Source organism: Leucoraja erinacea, chromosome 15, assembly GCF_028641065.1.
Source record: "Leucoraja erinacea ecotype New England chromosome 15, Leri_hhj_1, whole genome shotgun sequence".
Classification (NCBI taxonomy): domain Eukaryota; kingdom Metazoa; phylum Chordata; class Chondrichthyes; order Rajiformes; family Rajidae; genus Leucoraja; species Leucoraja erinaceus.
The window spans coordinates 6,666,366-6,685,734 of record NC_073391.1 but is presented as its reverse complement, the minus strand read 5'-3'; the positions used below and the strand labels follow the sequence as shown (position 1 = coordinate 6,685,734).

The 19,369-nt window shown below is 43.2% G+C and overlaps 1 protein-coding gene across 1 annotated transcript in view; it reads left to right on the top strand.

The window, feature by feature from the left end:
* Positions 1 to 19,369, top strand: part of LOC129703922 (kinase non-catalytic C-lobe domain-containing protein 1) — a 191,076-nt gene that overhangs the window by 9,716 nt on the left and 161,991 nt on the right.

The following is a 19,369-nucleotide window of genomic DNA, read 5'->3' as shown; positions in this document are numbered from 1 at the left end:
TTTTCACTGTACCATGGTATATGTGACGATAAACTAAACTAAACCTCCCTGCCCTAATCAATCTTCTTGGTTGCTTCATCCAAAAATTCAATCAAATTCATGAGGCACTATCTCCCACATACAAAACCATGATGACTTTTCCTAATCAATCCCCATCCTTCCAAATGAGAATTCTCTCCTTAGTAACTTACCTACCACAGATGTTAGACTCACTGATCTATCATTCTGAGGTCTTTATTTGCAGCCCTTCTTAAACAAAGGCACAACATTAGCCTCTAGCTTTCCTGCACCTCACCTGTGTCTGATGTTGATTCTTATTCTTAGCCATTGGTCCTACAGTTTCTTCTCTAACTTCTCACAGTCTCCTCGGATATATCCTCAGGCCCATAAGATGTTATCTTCCTTCATACACCCTCGGGCATCCAGCACTGCTTCAACTGCAATTTGGATTATCCTCAACACACCTCGCTTAAAGTTCCCTCGTCTTTGTATCTTTCTCCACAGTAATAACAGAGGAGAAATATACATTGGGGACCTTGCCCATCTCCTGTGACTTCACACATAGATGACCACTTTGATTTCTGAGCGATCCTATTCTCTCTCTGGTTACCCCTTTCTCTTAATATACATATAATATCCCTTTGGGATTTCCTTCATCTTATTTGCCAGAACTATCTCATTCACTTTCTTACCCCAGCGTGTTGTATTTCTACCGCCATGCCCTTGGTAACTCAAATTTCACTGTAGCTTAATTGGTACGTGACAATAAACTGACCTTGAAGCCTTGCTTCTAGCAAGAACATGCTTACATTATGCTCCCACTATCACACTTTTAAAAGCATCCCATTTTCCGGACGTCCCTTTGGCAGCAAACAACCTACTCCGACGTTGTGAATTCCAGTCTAATATCATCAGACAAACAGAAAAGGCTCAAGCAATCTCTCCATGTGATAGTGGCAATTTCTCCAAACCGTACCTCTAGCTTGCATGATTAGTACAGCAGTTATCAGCAGTTTGCTTTGGCACACGAGTAATCTGGTTGACATGTAACAAAGCATTTTGCAGTTCTGAGCTTAACCTAGGCAGTTCATCTTAAATCAATCCATTTCTGAGGCACTGGTACCTACGGTAATATTCATTCATCAAAATGAATGATTTGCTGCAGAATAGTCATAAGGTCATATGGTATAGGAATAGAATAAGGCCATTCGGCCTATCAAGTCTACTCTGCCATTCAATCTCTCTGACACCTGTACAAATCCAAAATCTATCTATCTCTGCCTAAAAAATGTCCACTGACTTGGCCTCCACAGCCTTCTGTGGCAATGAATTCCACTGATTCACCAACCTCTGACTAAAGAAAATTCTTCTCATCTCCTTCCTAAAGTAACGTCCTTTAATTCTGAGACTATGACCTCTCATCCTAATCTCCCATTGGTGGAAACAACAGGTTAATTCCAGTTTGAAATTGGAAATTCCAACTTGATAATCTTAAACATCATTACTGGTGTTGCTGGTTGACTTTTAGAAGACTTGGCAGCACAGTTGCATAGTTAGTAGGGCTGCTTCAATGCACTAACCTGGGTCCTGATGTCTCAGCTATGTATGGAGTTTACATGTTCTCCCTGTGAGTATCTGGGCTAACTCTGATGCTCTACCTTCTTCCCACATCCTGAGGATTTACTGGTTGGTAGTATATTTGGGCGCTGTAAGTAAGTTTAGTTTAGTGGGTAAGTTAAAAGCCCTCTCCCACAGTACGAGTTCATTCCAAGAGTTCTCCCGAGTCCTCCCGATTTATGGTAATAGCCACTTGTCGGTACTCGGGGCTCTCGTGGACATTTTTCATCATGTTGCAAAATCTTCACGAGTATTCCCGTGCTTACCTGCTGTTAGCGAGTCTTCCCGAGTATCAGCTGTTAGCGCTAAGAGATGTCCCCGAGCTCTGACGTACCCGCTACATTCCTTCTCCGTGCTTATCACGAGTTTGATTTTTTTTTAACTCGGGAGAGCTCTTGGAATGAACTCATACCGTGGGACAGGGCTTTTAGTTTAGTATAGAGATATAGTGTGGAAACGGGCACTTTGGCGCACTGAGTCCACACAAACCAGCGATCCCTGCACATTAATACCACCCTACACGCACTAGGGACAATTTTACATTTGTACATTTTTATACCAAGCCAATTAACCTACAAACCTGTGCTCCTTGGAGTGTGGGAGGAAACCGAAGTTGTCGGAGGAAACCCACGCAGGTCACGGAGAATGTACAAACTCTGTACAGACAAATTCCTGTAGTCCGGATCGAACCTGGGTCTCTGGCGCTGTAAGGCAGCAACTCTACCCCTATGCCATCGTGCCGCTGTATGCCATAATGAGTAGATCATGGAGAGAATAAAATAGGATCATTGTTTGATTTGTATAAACCGACAACATGGGCTTAGTGGTCTGAGGAGCCTATTTCATTACTGTATGGTTCTAATCTCTTTTAGTTCATTGTTGTCTTAGAATTGGTTTTAAAATGGATAGTGTTTTCTTTGGCAGAATTTTCTAGGGTTAGTGAAAGGATATTGCACCATTACTTATTTACTTAAGGCTAATTAAAACATTGTTCTGACCTTCTACAATGCTGCTTCCTGCCGTCAGCTGGTTGTTGAACACACATTTGGGAAACTGTGTTTCTGATATGCAAACGTGTGCCTGTGGCTCTGCAACTCTGACATTGAGGCTAATCTTGGCAAAATGCAGCATTGATTCTATCTTGATCACGAATGTTGATACTAAATCCCAAGTTACCTGTAGCAGGTTAAGCTGAGGAACTTGGAAAATGAAATGGCAACTTTATAGGAGGGCAGGAGATAAAGTCAAGAAAACTGTGGGAATCTCGCTTTATAATGGATGTTTACGACAAAGCTGCCTCCTGAACTGGACGGAAGGAAGATGGACGTGAAGGTGGATAGTGGCAGCAAAAGCAATGACATTTTTTGAGCTCTATATGAGGCAGGAACCACACCAATGCAGCTAGTGATTTGACAGCGAGATCAAGTTGGATTGAAAGAATATCTTTTTGTGGTCGGCATGGAACAGGTATACCTTGGGGGCCCATACAAGGTCCCATAACTGCACCTTTGATTTGGTAAAAAGTCTACGGAGCTGATGAAGAAATTGTTCAAAGTAAGGATGCCTTTAGTCGAGCTAATGGATATATTGGACATGAGGAGCTATTCAAGGAAGTCCCTTATACCATGCTGGTATGGATGAAATAGCGAAGAATAGTTTACCTGTCAGTAAATAAAGTGACTGGGACCAGGATATTAGAAATTGTTAATGTGGCAGAGGCCAACAGCAGTGTTACAGATGTAAGTGAGAACAGACTGGACTAGAGCAAAAGGATTAAATCGAGATAAGAAGACATAAATCAGTTTTTAAGAAGGAACTGCAGATGCTGGAGAATCGAAGGTACACAAAAAAGCTGGAGAAACTCAGCGGGTGCAGCAGCATCTATGGAACGAAGGAAATAGGCAACGTTTCGGGCCGAAACCCTTCTTCAGACTGGACATAAATCAGTTGGTGTTTGAACAGGCTGAAACATTGGATGCCAAGACAGCCTTGTTTGTGGGTCTTGGGCAAGAAGATATTGTGGGCATTTTGTCCCAAGGAAATGATATCTATTTTGTCTGAGATTTGACGTTGAGCTTTTGAACTGAAAACTGCTTTAACAAATCTTGATTATCTATGAAAAGAAAATCTGAGAAAAACGAATTGATACAATGCAAGCGTTAAAGAAGGGGGATGTATGAGTTTGTGAATGGAAAAGGCAGTAGGACATTATGTCCCAGCCGCATTCTTTATTGTTCAAGAGGAACTACAAAGCCGTTAATTCCTTGAATTGACCTTTAGTATTTTTCCTTTGGTTTATTGAAAGTCTCAACAAGAAATATTGTGTAGCTCCGAGCAGATGGGAAGCACTTGAAGTCATGAGATGTGTGCCTCATGATAGTGTGAAATGGGTTTAGCGGAACAGCTGTCTTTGTTTTACTGTCAATCCTTTCTTTTATGTTCATATTTTCTGCGCCTCCTCTCCCCCACCCACCCCCCCCCCCACTCCTCCGCTCCTCCGCTCCTCCTCACTGATTTTGCATTGTGTCAATCGGTAAGCTTAAACGCAAGTCGGCTTCTGTACTAACTATATTGTAACCACAGCTACATCGTTGAAATGATTGCAGTAAGCAACTGAGAATTAGTGGCATTGATCCTATACTTCATTTAGTGTTTTATCACCTATTCCCCTAGAAATCTTTTTGCACGGCATTCTTTCTTTCAATGCTATGCAATTGGGAATGGACAGTTAGTTCCCAGAGCTATAATGCAATATTTGCAGATCATTTTCGTATGCTGGAATACTTCTACACTTGTCTGATGGAGGAATATTTTTATAAAATATTTCACAGTGACTTCCACAAATGTATCTGTTAGCTGTTTGTGTTCCAGGAGGGTATAAGTGCAAGGCCACAGTTCAAAAAGCAATCTTCAGGGTTGTACTGAAACAGTTTGGTACAGTTTTGATTTATCGAAAGTATCTGAAAAATGTATCTGCATTTCGAGGTTGCATCAAGGATTATTTCCATGCATAGCACCCCCCTCCTGGGTTTTAGGCATTCAGTTTTATAGAGACCCCACACATACAAACAAAACCCTACAAGGATTATTAATCTCAAAGGAGAACCACTTTTGAAAATAAACTGTTTTCATGCAATCTCCCCACAGTAATCAGATGCCATTGTCTCATAAGGAACCAAGGCTGCCAGTTTCACTGCAGGACACTATGTAAGGGAGTTGATTTTGAAATTGACCGTCAATCGTTCAATTGTTTCTATTGATGCTTGTGCAACGATGTTCTATTAAACCAATTTCACATGCACTGATACTTCAAGCCTCTGGAAACCAGCCATTGAGCATGGAACAACATGATTCTGCAGCCTTGTAACCAGACAGGAAATATCAATAAATAAAAGCTCACATGAATTGGTCCTCATCAACACCATTCAATATGATGTGGAGGTAACGCTACTGTACCAAGTGATTATGTGTGATTTCCAAATTGTACACAAAATTAACCTCCGGATGTCAGTGAAAACTGAACATATTTGTAACTCTGGGTAATAGTGGAAATTATATAAATCATGATTTATGATACATGATTACATCGCTAATGTTTTCAACGATAATAAAAATAAAATCATTTATAACCCCTATAAGTTATAATACAGGTGCACAACCTTTTATCCGAAAGCCTTGGGACCAGACACTTGTCGGATTTCGGACATTTTCGGATTTCAGAATGGAAGATTTTTAGATAGATTAGGTAGGTAGCGCGGGCGGCTTGAAAAGTGTTGCCTCCTCCCCGGAACCGGGAGAATCATTGCATAAATGTTAGTCAGTTAGTCAGGGATTTTATAACCCTTTAATTCTTATCCCCTACCTACCTGGTATCCCAACCTAGCTGGGGTCTCCGTCAATTTTGTAGCCAACTACCCCTGGCTGCGAGGCTCCAAAATCCAGACTAGCGCTGGGATACCACAGCGGGCAATGCCTTACCCCGTTATGTGGCCGCCTTCTTCTTCCGGAGCGTGTAATTCCGTCTTGGAGCCTAGGCGCGGCTAAATCCATCCGCGAATGTTGGGTCGCAAAATTAATGAAGCACAGCCACCCGGTAAGCATTGACGTTCCCCGCCTCTCGACTGGGGTAAAGTTTACATTCCTCCCGCGGGAGGAGGCTGGTTCCCACAATTCGGCCGCGGGCGGGCGCGCTGGATTTGGAGCAAGGGATTGTTGAGGGACCATAAATATGAATGATCTTGCTTTTAAGCATAGTACAGACCTGGGTTGACCGTGGGTCGTTTCGGGTCAAGTTTGGCGCCAAACGCAGATTTGGTGCGCAGACGACATCCTGGAAACAAATGGCCGGTTTTCGGACTTTTTCGGTTTCTGGAACACCGGATAAAAGGTTGTGCACCTGTAGTACAATTTCCAATATTATGACTAGTACAGCTGCTTCCCTTATTTCTCTTTGTAATTTCTCCTAGGTAAATATGTTGCAAAATTAATGAAGCAATCTTCAAGGGATTGTTGAGGGACCATAAATATGAATGATCTTGCTTCATTATTACACATGCCAAACTGTACATTACTGTAGTGAATCCCTTTGTCATCTTGTAACGTGGGTAGAAGGAGAGGGTAGAATCCTAGAAAATCATGTGTATCGTTAATTTTACAAAATGGAAAACCCTAAATCCCATTGAATCCAATGTTATAGGTGAAGATATGTTCCCATGGAATTTTTCTCTCGATAGTACCAAAACAGCTGGCTCACTCCAGGGTGGCACTTAAGAGATTGCCATGTCAATTTCTAAAGGGTATAGACTGTTTTATAGTAATGGATGTTCCCCCTCAGGAGTTGCCAAAGCTTGATTGTGCTTTTAGTTCAGTTCACAGTAGATGGAGGGGATGTCAGTCATCTTCTATCCTGAGAAACTGCTTACAAAGTACCAATCACCCACATTTGGTTTCCTGAATAATTTGCAGTTTTGGATCCCACTAAATTACAAATAGATGTATCGTCAACCTGTCGGACAGTAATCGTGAGCACATTACAAAAACAAAACGGGAAATGTTAAATAAAAACGCAAGATTCTGGAAATATGTTGCATAGTGGCGCAGGGGTAGAGTTGCGACCTTTCAGCACTTGCAGTGCCAGAGACCCGGGTTCAATCCTGACCACGGGTGCTGTCTGTACGGAGTTTGTACGTTCTGCCCGTGATCTGTGTGGATTTTTGTCCGAGATCTTCGGTTTCCTCCCACACTCCAAAGATGTACAGGCTTGTAGGTTAATTGGTTTGGTATGAATGTAAAATTGCCCCTAGTGTGTGTAGAGGGCCTGTCCCACTTGTGTGTCCTTGCCACCAAAAAAATCAGGTGGCATTGATGTTTATGTTGTAGAACAACTGGTTTCGATGAATGTTATTGACCTGAAACATTAGCTGCATTACCTGATGATACTTAATATATGGGGAATGTCCATTTTTTGTTTTCGTTTTTGATGAGGATTAAAGTCATAGAGTGATACAGTGTGGAAACAGGCCCTTTGGCCCAACTTACCCACACCGGCCAACATGTCCCAGCTACACTAGTCCCACCTGCTTGCATTTGTCCCATATCTCTCCACACCTGTCCTAGCCATGTACCTGTCTCACTGTTTCTTAAATGTTTGCATAGTCCCTGCCTCAACTACCTCCTCTGGCAGCTTGGATTTTTTGATGATTTTCAGCCTTTTGGAGTATATAATTATTCTGCCTTCAAAATATACCATTGATGACTTTACGATGTCACCCAATCGGTATCCAAAATCCCCTCTATTCTGCTCACTTCGAATGTAAGCAAGTGATTTTGAAAAAAGTTTTAAAAAGCTTGAAAACAAATAAATTGGGATGAAGGAAAAGTATGGATATTGCATCCAAAAAAATTCAGTGGAGCCAATTAACGAAGGTAAAAAAAAATTAAGGAGATTACTTCTGAATTTCAATAAATGTTGTAAAATGGAACTTCATTTAAAGGGTAATGCAATGAACTTAGAAATTAATAAGTCAAGTTGGAATATTAAGAGTGGGATCCAAAACTGCAAATTATTCAGAAAATGTCATGAGGGAGATGTTTGTTTATTAAAGTAGTTGCTCAGGATAGAGGATGACATGCATTTCCTCCAGTTTTATGGGTTCAGGTGTAGCTGATGAGGCCATTGTGGGTACTGTAAGCTCATCTACAAAGCAGGCAGTACAGATAGATTGTAAATGTCATATGTGCACCGTTGTAATTGAACACATTGCTAAATTCAAGCAGCCTCTTTCCATGAGGTCCGAAAATAGGATTCAGAGGCCTACTGACTGTTAGTCAGCTAAAGGGCCTGTCCCATTTTCACGATCTAATTCACGACCTTTTTTTACTCGTGGACATTTTTCATCAGGCTAGTAAAAAACGCCGCGACCTACTTGATGCCACGAGTACCTACGGCTAGCATCACGACCTGCTAAGCCCTACGACCTTATGACGACCATGCTGCGAGTACGTGTCAAGGGCAAACTCGGCCGAGGTTGTGAATTAGGTTGTGAAAGTGGGACGGCCCTTAACATTGGTACTTTATTCAGTTGTACAAGCATCGGTGCTGTAGCTACCATTTAAGAGTAGATTTTATTAATAAACATTATTTTCCCAGAAATAGATTGCTTTTGGAGCCAGATGGAAGCATGAAACACTTGACTCTTCTGCGGGTTGTTACATATATAGGAGTGTTTAGTTCTCTGAGAAATCATGAAATGATCAGTCTATGAATCCCTACACCGCCTTGTACTCTATTTCAAGGAAAGAGTGTGAGTTATCAGAAACAATATTAGAACTCTTTAAAAACACCTCTATTCTGCTCACTTTGAATGTAAGGGATTCTTGAAAACATTTTTTTTTTTTTAAAGCTTGAAAAACAAACGAATTGGGATGAAAGCACAGAATGGATTATTGCATCCAAAATAGAATCAGTGGAGCCAATTTAAAAAAAAAAAAAAAAAAAATTAAAATCCTTACTTCTGCATTTCAAGAACTCAAGGTCGCAAGAACTCACAAACAAGGCTTTAGTTCCTTTACACTGCAGAGACATGCGGACTAATTTTCATGACATGAACTTGGCTTACTGAAGCTCTGTATTGTTGACAGTGCTCATTCAGCTGATGTGCATTTAGGGTTGGATTCAGTCAGGACATTAATTAATTATATACCAGATTCTATACCCAGAGCTGCCAACTCTCATGCATTGAGCGTGAGAATCGCGCATTTCGCCAAATTCTCATGCTCCCATGTTGATCACAGAATTTCCCATGCTCTGTCATGAGAAATACTGTGATCAACGAGAATTTCAAAACTAATATCAACTGCATGGGCCGCGTGTGTTGGAGAGCCCGGGCGGAGGGAGGGATGGAAGTAGAAGCAGCGGCGGGGACGGATGCGGACAGGGAGCCAGGGCGGGCGAGTGTTTGCCGGGCTGTCGAGTGTTTGCCGGGCTGTCGAGTGTTTGCCGGGCTGTCGAGTGTTTGCCGGGCTGTCGAGTGTTTGCTGGGCTGGCTTGTGTTTGCCGGGCTGGCTTGTGTTTGCCGGGCTGTCGAGTGTTTGCCGGGCTGTCGAGTGTTTGCCGGGCTGTCGAGTGTTTGCCGGGCTGTCGAGTGTTTGCTGGGCTGGCTTGTGTTTGCCGGGCTGGCTTGTGTTTGCCGGGCTGGCGAGTTGCTCGCTGCAGCTCCAGCCATGGAGCAGCCTCGGTGCAAGAGTCCTGGGCTGTTGGAGGTGTCGGAAGCGTTGCGCCGCTGCCGTAAGATTCTCTATGCCGAATTTGCCCTGGTGACTGGCATAGACCAGGCTGTGGCTCGGTGCATACTGGAGGACAACCAGTGGCTGATGGAAAGAGGTACCAAATACTGCGTCGAAGCGGTGGAAGATAGTGGCCTTCAAATGGGGGGTGGTTGGAGAAAGCATCCTGCTTCTCCGTTAGATTTTCACTTACTGTAACTGCAGGAAAAATGTTCCCGATGTTGGGGTGTTCAGAACCAAGGATCACACAGCTTAAGAATAAGGGTTTGGCCATTTAGGACTGAGATGAGGACAAACTATCTTCATCCAGAGAGTTGTGAATCAGCCACAGAAGGCAGTGGAGGCCAATTCACTGGATGTTTTCAGGATATAGTTACATTTAGCTCTTGGGGTTAGCGAAATCAAGGGATATGAGGAAAAAACAGGAAAGAGGTACTGATTTTAGATGAACGGCCATGTTCATATTGAATGGCAGTGCTGGCTCGAAGGGCCGAATGGCCTATTCCTGCACCTTTTCTATGTTTCTATGCTTGAGTATATGGAACTAAAACTCGACCACTTCATTTTGAAGCATTCATACATGGTGGAGGTATAATGTAGTCATAGAGTGATACAATGTGAAAACAGGCCCTTCGGCCCAACTTGCCCACACTCGCCAACATCCCAGCTACACTACCTGCTTTTGGTTCATATCCCTACAAACCTGTCCTATCCATATAACTGTTTCTTAAATGTTGGGATAGTCCCTGCCTCAACTGCCTCCTCTGGCAACTTGTTCCGTGCACCCATCACCCTATGTATGGAAAAGGTTACCCCTTAAAAATCTTAAAAATACTTCAAACAAAATACATTGAAATCATTCTTCTACAATGCACTAAAACATGATTTTAATACCAAATTTTAAAAAGTTCCTACCGTGGGAGGGAGACACTCCCCTCCCCACTCGGTCGCTCCACTCCCTCGCCAGTTACCCCCAAGGCCAGTGATCGCTCAGCCCCCCCCCACTTTCAAAAACGTTCCGTGGCCCGCGGTTCAGACGCAGAGCACTGCCAGATGTCAGTTGAGATCTGAGACCAGTTGTCCATGATGTCTGGATCTCAATGCTCAGCGGAGTTGGCTAATGTTATTGATTTGTAATTAGCCTGATTTGTAATTAATTGACAAAACCTTAATTTATTAATCCAGAATATCCAGGCGATGGGATAAGTGTAATATTAAAATGACATGCAACATACAGCCGCGATAACCCATTATTTCCTTCAGTTAAATATTGGGAAGGTAGCACTATTGTCATTTGCCACTCAACTATTATGTTTGTGTACCACACTGACTATTTCTAACCCCCTGCCCCCCTCCCAATTCCTGCGACAGATTGAATAGAAATGTTCCCAATCTCATTGTTTTATTAATTGAACACATAGATGAACATAAGAACATCCTCAAGGAATGTAATCAGATGGAAACTGATTCAGATGTGATGTTTAAGAGCTTGTTCAAAGAAGGGGCATATTTTAAAGGAGTGACTGAGATACTTGCAGGGGAATGTGGGAGGAGGTTATTATTTGTCTTTAGTTTTAGCTTGAACCAGGACATCTGAAGATTCAAAGATTAATATAGTAATTACGCTGATACTGACTCCAACCAACCATGTAATGAATATCATCCATTCCGGAGGTTTATTTTTCTGATGCCATTTAAACTTCACTTGGATTCCAATCACTTCAATGTAAAAGTAATTGGGGATGGGGAGCATTGGAACAAAAAAATGCACTTGGTACATATTAACTGTAATATAATAATGTATGCATGTTGGGAAGTGCAATCAAAACAAAGATCTTTTTATCATTGTTGTTTTATGAATACCACAGAAAATATTATGTACTCTCAGGATCACATTAAATAGAATATTATTGCTTAAATATATAGTTATTGGACTTTGCATTTCGGAAAAGCCCCAGCTGAGAGGAAGATAGCAAAATACTGAAAATATTGGGGGTGAAAATGACTTCAGGACAGTTTGTTAGGAAAATGAAGGAAATGGTAACAGAATACTTATACAGCTGTGTGAGTATAATTTTATGGATGAGAAATTGTGTTCAACCAATTGATCAACAAAATTTGGTCTGTGAAGTGCCCCATAAAAGACTACTGCATTGGTTAAGCACCTGTGGACTTGAACGTAGTAGTTTAAGTCCAGGGGGTCAGATATGGGGCTTTATGTGTGGGCCAGCTGTATTGTCAGTGCAGAGGGGCTTGGAGCAAGGCCAAGTGTGCATCCAGAGTCAAGGTCTGGAATAGTACTAAGTGTGCAGTCAAAGCTGGAACAATGGGAGTGTTCAGCAGTGTGAACCTAAGCAGGTAAGCAGCTATGATCAGGGTAGAATGGGGGGCCAGGTGTAAGGCTGGACTCGGGATCAGGAATGAGATAAGGTATACAACTGGAGTCAGGGTCGGGAGTAGTACCAGGTGTGCAGTGAGACCCAGGTTGGTCAACATGAGCCAAGTGCTTGATTATAATCTGATTTCCATACATGAATACACTAAGATCATTCATGTGCAGCACCTGTTGACCAGAGCCTGGCTCTACTGTGGAATGTACTTAGGAATGTAATTTAGCCTAACCTTATTCATAGCTAATACAATTTAAAGCATAAATGTTGCATTCAAGTGTAAGTTAAAAGACTCACTACAGTATGCACCAGATTGCACAATTTCAAGCTGAAAAATGCAAAAGCTCCATACTAATGGGAGGGGGTGATACCCCCTCCCACACCCTACCCCCTCCCACACAACCACTTGCTGGTTTGGAATGACGGTTAGAACCATGATTTACTGGTTGCAATTGTTGGATTAGCAGACACCCAAAGGTTGGCTGTGGTGAATCAGGGCTGTTCTTGGGCCAACAAATGCAGGATGTGGTTGCAAAGGATAAGCATCAACAGAGTGTAATTTTTATTTTCTAATCCATTTGCAAATAATAGGCAGTATATAACAACATGTTCCCAACCAACATAGAACAGTACAGCACAGGAACAGGCCCTTCGGCCCACAAGTTTGTTGCCGGACATGAGGCCAAGTTAAATCAATCTCCTCTGCCTGCTGTGAAACATATCCCTAATCTCCTCTATCTGTGTGTGATTCCATCGCCGGCCCCATATCTGAAATGCTACTATCATATCTGCCTCCACCACCACCACTGGGAGCATTTTCCAGGCACCAACCACTCACTATGTTTTTTAAAAAAAAGGGCTTGCTCAGCACATCTCCTTTAAACTTTGCCCCTCACACCATAAAACAATGTCCTCCAGTCTTTGACATTTACACCCTGGGGAAAAAGATCCTCACTGTCCACTCTATCTGTGCCTCTCGTATTTTTATATTGAGAGTCTCAATATAATTTTATACTGAGAGTCTCCCCTCAGCCTTTGATGCTCCTGAGAAAGCAATCTAAATTTGTCCAGCCTTTACTTGCAGCTAATACCTTCTAATCCAGGCAGCAGTTTGTAAATCTTTTCCGCATCCTCCCCAAATCGTCTACATCATAATCTCCATTCAGTACTCTATATGTGGGCTAACCAAAGTGCTATAAAGCTGCAACATGACTTCCCGACTCTCATACTCAATGCCTTGACTGATGAAGGCAAGCATACCAGTGCTGTTAAGAGCCTTGCCATTGCGTACAGTTTTGGTCTCCAAATCTGAGGAAGGACATTATTGCCATAGAGGGAGTACAGAGAAGGTTCACCAGACTGATTCCTGGGATGTCAGGACTGTCTTATGAAGAAAGACTGGATAGACTTGGTTTATACTCTCTAGAATTTAGGAGATTGAGAGGGGATCTTATAGAAACTTTACAAAATTCTAAATTGGTTGGACAGGCTAGATGCAGGAAGATTGCTCTCGATGTTGGGGAAGTCCAGGACAAGGGGTCACAGCTTAAGGATAAGGGGGAAATCCTTTAAAACCGAGATGAGAAGAACTTTTTTCACACAGAGAGTGGTGAATCTCTGGAACTCTCTGCCACAGAGGGCAGTTGAGGCCAGTTCATTGGCTATATTTAAGAGGGAGTTAGATGTGGCCCTTGTGGCTAAGGGGATCAGAGGGTATGGAGAGAAGGCAGGTACGGGATACTGAGTTGGATGATCAGCCATGATCATATTGAATGGCGGTGCAGGCTCGAAGGGCCGAATGGCCTACTCCTGCACCTAATTTCTATGTTTCTATTAGCAAATTGTGAGCCGCCTTGACCACCAGTGTTTTCAGAAACTTTCATCTCTGACCCTTGTGTGGAGCACCTCAGAGACCTGACAACATGTGTTCTTCGCGGTTACCTCTGGATTTCCAAGCTACTGGCCTTGATTTTGCTTCCAGCACTAATTAGTGGTTGATACGGCCCATTCCATGCAATCTGATGGTGCTCGAACCAAATAAACAATGAACTACAGAAATACTAAATAACTGACCCACGTCCTACCATTACCAACTCACCTATAGAATCAAGGACACAATGTTAGAATACTATATTTGGCTAGAAGGACCCAAACCAAAATGCCACCTACCCATGTTTTTCAGAGATGCTGCCCGACCTGCGGAGTTACTCCAGCACTTTTTTTTTTCTCACAGCTTTCATTCTTTTTTAATCATGGGATGAAGAAAATGTGGAGATAAAATTGGCTGAAGAGTGAAATGGATCCTGTGCCGTTACTACCAAGCTAGGTTAGACTCATGTCCGTAGACATAAGTAGAGCTTAAAATGGCTGTGCAGAGAGACCAGAATTAACAATTCATAAGATCGCTAGGCATGGGAACCTATAATTAAACAACGGTATTAATAAATACTGGCATAAAGTAGAATTGGTTACAATTGATGTTTAAATAACTAGGTTAAAAGAAACCACAATTTTTGGATGTTCTCTTTATGTTACTGATTTAGTGTAAAATCTACAAAGGCACTGGTTTTTTTTAATTAATCAAAAAATGTATTCAATTATTAAAAAATAATATTTACACTACAATAAAACAAGCCAGAACCCACCACCATAACACAAGGCAAACAAATATCCTAAATAAACTATGTTACGATCCTTATTGAGGATGCATTCAATCCCCTGCGGTTCCCAGCGGTCCCGGAAATCCCCCAGGGTGCCTGTGGACAGGGCGTAGTCCCTCTGTAACCCCACCCAGGCACGGACTTAACCCCAGAGCCCTCTACCGCCTGGCACTGTGACTTGCCATGATGGTCAGCTTGGCCAGGCCCAGGAGCAAACCAACCAGGACATCTTCAGCCCTACCCTCTCCCCTATGCGGAGGGTGTCCAAAGATGAGGATGGTGGGTGAAAAATGCAGCCAGAAGGCAAGGAGCAGCCCCTTTAGGTATTGAAACAGTGTCTGTAGCCTCACGCACTCCATGTACACGTGGTACACAGACTCTTCCAGCCCGCAAACATGGCAGGCGGCTGGTGAGTCTGTGAACCGTGAGAGAAACAGGTTGCAGGGAACTCCTCAGTGTAATACCCTTCACCCCAGGTCCCCGATGTAGAGGGGGGAATCCCTGCGTAGAGGGACCACCACTGGGGACCCCCATCGCGACTGGAAGGCAACACCGACCGCCACTTGATGTCCGGACGGTGGACCAGGGCGAGGAAGTGCAGGGAATGGAGGAGGAGTCTGTACAGGACACGCCTCCCTGCGTCTCGGAGGGAGATGAAGGGTGTTGAGGAAACACGGCTCGAGCTGTGTGGGACCGGCTCCCGGGATGGGTTACGGTGCCTGGGTCCGACGAATACTTCTGGCTGAGTGGGGGTTTGCTCAACCACAAGTGCTCCACATGTTTGAACCCCCCCCCCCCCCCCCCCCCGACACCCGTGGGGCGGGACAAGGACCGGGCTCTCTCACGCCCGGGCCGTCACCCTCCACCGGAAGGGGGGGGGGGGCGGTCGACAGTAACCAGGTTCCAGACTCTCAACAAGTCCCTGTAGAAGCCGGGCATCCCCATCAGGACCGCACGGCTGACACCCACCATCGGAATCTGCATAGCTCCTTGAAGGCAGCGGCTCCGTTGGAAAAAGTGCGTCGCCAGCACGTGCCACCTGGGAGGATGCCCTGAGTACAGGTATCTCTGCAAGGTCTACAAAGGCACTGTGGTGTTAATTGTGTAATCGAGGCCTGAGTTCATTTTATTTGATTGGTGGTACAAAAATATACCTCTACATTTTGGTGCGCATGTTGGCATTTACTGAGCAGAAATGCATTGCTGTTTGTCATAATGACAAGTATACGTGTCTGAATATTATCCTAAAGGGTGTCTGCAAAAATATGTCGGGAAAGAGACCTTTGGGTTTAATCTATCATTTGTTAAATGTATACATGCAGTAAACAATGCCCACAGGGAACGCAAATGGTCTTTTTGATAAGGTTGCTAGGACAATTGAATGTAAAACAATTAGAGATTGTACATTTAAGGTTCAAAAGCATAATTGCTCTCAAAGAAATGGAGGCTTAAAATAGATCGGATTGTAGCTTTAAACTCTTGAAGTGGTTGGTTTGTATATATTAGGGCTGAATAGAAAAGCAGTAAATGCCAGATTACTTGACAGGTCAAGCGGCAGAAGCAGAGGCAATATTTCAGTTTGATGTCTTGTGATCAGCACAGCGGAAAATTACAGGTGCAAGTCTTAAGATGGATGGAATGGAATATTTTATTGTCACATGTGACTCGGCACAGTGAGATTCTATGCTTGCATACCCAATGTATACAAATAAAGGCCACCTACGGCACTGACAGAGTTACAAATTACGCCGGCTCCTCATTTGTTCTCCCCCCCCCCCCCTCCCCACCCACTCCAGGTCATCATTGTTCTTCCCCTCTTCCCCCCCCTCACGGAGGTTCCCCAACGTTCTCATCGACCGCCAAACACGGGTCGACTCGCGAGGATTCACCACCGCGGAGACTCCATCTCCACGAGGCTCCACCGCCACCACCGAGGCTTCACCACCATCACCACCACCATCACCACCACCATCACCACCGAGGATGCACCCAAAAGACAAAACTCCCTTACGTCAGATAATCCATATCCTGCTTTGTGACCAGCTTTCCAGAACTATAGGTTGCTACAATCGTGACTCCGGGCTTTTTGTCCCTTAAGTTCTCCTCTCACCCTCTGCCTCGTATATGTATAAGAAAGAACTGCAGATGTTGGTTAAAATTGAAGGTAGACACAAAAAGCTGGAGTAACTCAGCGGGACAGGCCGCATCTCTAGAGAGAAGGAGTACGCAACGTTTTGGGTCGAGACGTTTCGGGTCTGAAGAAGGGTCTCGACCCGAAACATCGCCCATTCCTTCTCTCTAGAGATGCTGCCTGTCCCGCTGAGTTACTCCAGCAATTTGTGTCTACCTCTGCCTCATATTCTTTTCCAGTGAAATTTAATGTGAGGTCAAGGGATACTACCACATCTTGCAGTCATATTACTGCATTCAAAATGTTCACTTACTTCGATTTTCCTATTTATATTTCCATGCAATCACTTTTTTACCCATCTACATTATCACTTTTGTTATGTATTCTCTCCTAACTTCTACATGTCATGGACCTCATCTTTTTGTCCTTTCCTCTTTTCAAACTTGAGGTTTGTCCCTCCACCACCCCTCAAAATCTTCCATAGTTTCTCAGCATTTTTGTACTTCTGACCTTTCATCAGGACTTAGACAATAAACAATAGGTGCAGGAATGGGCCAGCCATTCAATGTGATCATGGCTGATCATCCCCAATCAGTACCCCGTTCCTGCCTTCTCCCCATATCCCCCGACTGCTATCTTTAAGAGCCCTGTCTAGCTCTCTCTTGAAAGTATCCAGAGAACCGGCCTCCAACGTCCTCTGAGACAGACTGACAAATCTCTGTGAGAAAAAGTATTTCCTCATCTCCGTTCTAAATGGCTTAATCCTTATTCTTAAACTGTGGCCCCTGTTTCTGGACTCCCCCAACATCGGGAACATGTTTCCTGCCAAACCCTTAACAATCTTATATGTTTCAAGAAGATCACCTCTCATCCTTCTAAACTCTAGAGGGTACAAGCCCAGCCGCTCCATTCTATCAGCATATGACAGTGCCGCCATCCCGGGAATTAACGGGATGACAATTAAATCGGAATGACACATAAAACATTAAACATTAATAATAAAACATATTAGGTAAGTCCTTTTAATCTGAGGTTTTGTCCTCTAGTCTTGGACTCTCCCACTAGTGGAAACATCCTCTCCACATCCACTCCATTCAAGCCTTTCACTATTTGGTAATTTTCAATGAGGTGGCCCCTCATCCTTCTAAGCTCCAGTGAGTACAGGGCAAGAGTCATCAAAAGCTCATGATACGGTAACCTAATCATCACCAGGATTATTCTCGTAAACCTCCTCCGGACCCTCTCCAACGCCAGCACATACCTACTCGGATATGGGGCCCAAAACGGCCCACAATACTCCAAATGCAGTCTGACCAGCGCGTTATAAAGCCTCAACATTACATCCCAGTTTTTATATTCTCTTAAAATAAATGCTAACATTGCATTTGCCTTCCTTACTACTGATTCAACTTGCAAATTAACCTTATGTGAATCCTGCACCAGCACTCCCAAGTCCCTTTGCACCTCAGATTTTTGAATCCTCTCCCCATTTAGAAAATAGTCTATGCCTTTATTCCTACAACTAAAATGCATGACTCCACACTTTGCTACCCTGTATTCCATCTGCCACTTCCTTTTCCATTCTCCTAACTTGTCCAAGTCCTTCTTCAAACTCCCTGCTTCCTCTACAATACCTGCTCCTCCACCTATCTTCGTATCATCTGCAAACTGTCACTAAGCCATTAATTCCATCTTCCAAATCATTGACATACAACGTGACAAATAGCAGCCCCAACACCGATCCCTGCAGAATAGCACTAGTCACTGGCAGCCAAGCAGAAGAAGCCCCCTTCTGCCATTCATCCAACCTTTCCTGCATGCATCTATTTTCCCTCTAATACCATGGGCTCTCACAATGAGCCTTCTCTACCATTGCATAATCTTTTAATACGCTTTGGATTGCGCAGTTATCTTGAGGAGTAGCTGAGCTATTGCAGAATTTACAAATGGACATGCATTTGGTAAATTGTGGACATGCGTATAGCACTAAATCACCAAAAACAAGTGCTAATTCTTTTCAGTTTGGCATAATCAAGCTGATGCATTTTACTTCTATTTTTGGTTCTGCAAAATTATTTGCTTTCATCATTTATTTATATATGGGCTATTCTAAATAATTGCTCTTAATGAATCATTCTTGAACAAACTCATAAGCAAAAATGTGTAGGAAGGAACTGCAGATGCTGGTTTAAACTGAAGATATACACAACAAGCTGGAGCAACTCAGCAGGACAGACAAGGAATAGAAGACGTTTTCTTCTTCTGAAGGGTCTTGAACCAAAACATCAACTATTCCTTTTCTCCAGAGATACTGTCTGACAGCAACTGTCTGAGTTACTACAGTCTTTTGCGTCTATAATAACTGAAAATGGTTCATCTAAAGTAAACTACCAGCATATTAAAATTTTCAGTAAAATGTCAATGATTATTTGGAAGCGTAGTATTCCACACAGTAGAATGCTTAATAGCAATAAAATGCATAATTGTCAAGTCTTTGTTACGTGGAACTAACTTATGCTGCACATATCAATATTGATGATTTAAAACGCAATTTAGTTTGCTGTAAACTAATCAACATTTAGTTAAAAATAAATTGGATAGGCATATGGATGAGAAGGGAATGGAGGGTTATGGTACGAGTGCAGGCAGGTGGGACTAAGGGGAAAAAAATTTGTTCGGCATCGACTTGTAGGGCCGAGATGGCCTGTTTCCATGCTGTAATTGTTATATTTAATCCACCAATTCAATGTAGGCCTTTAATTGCCTACAGCCAGGGTATGGAAAGT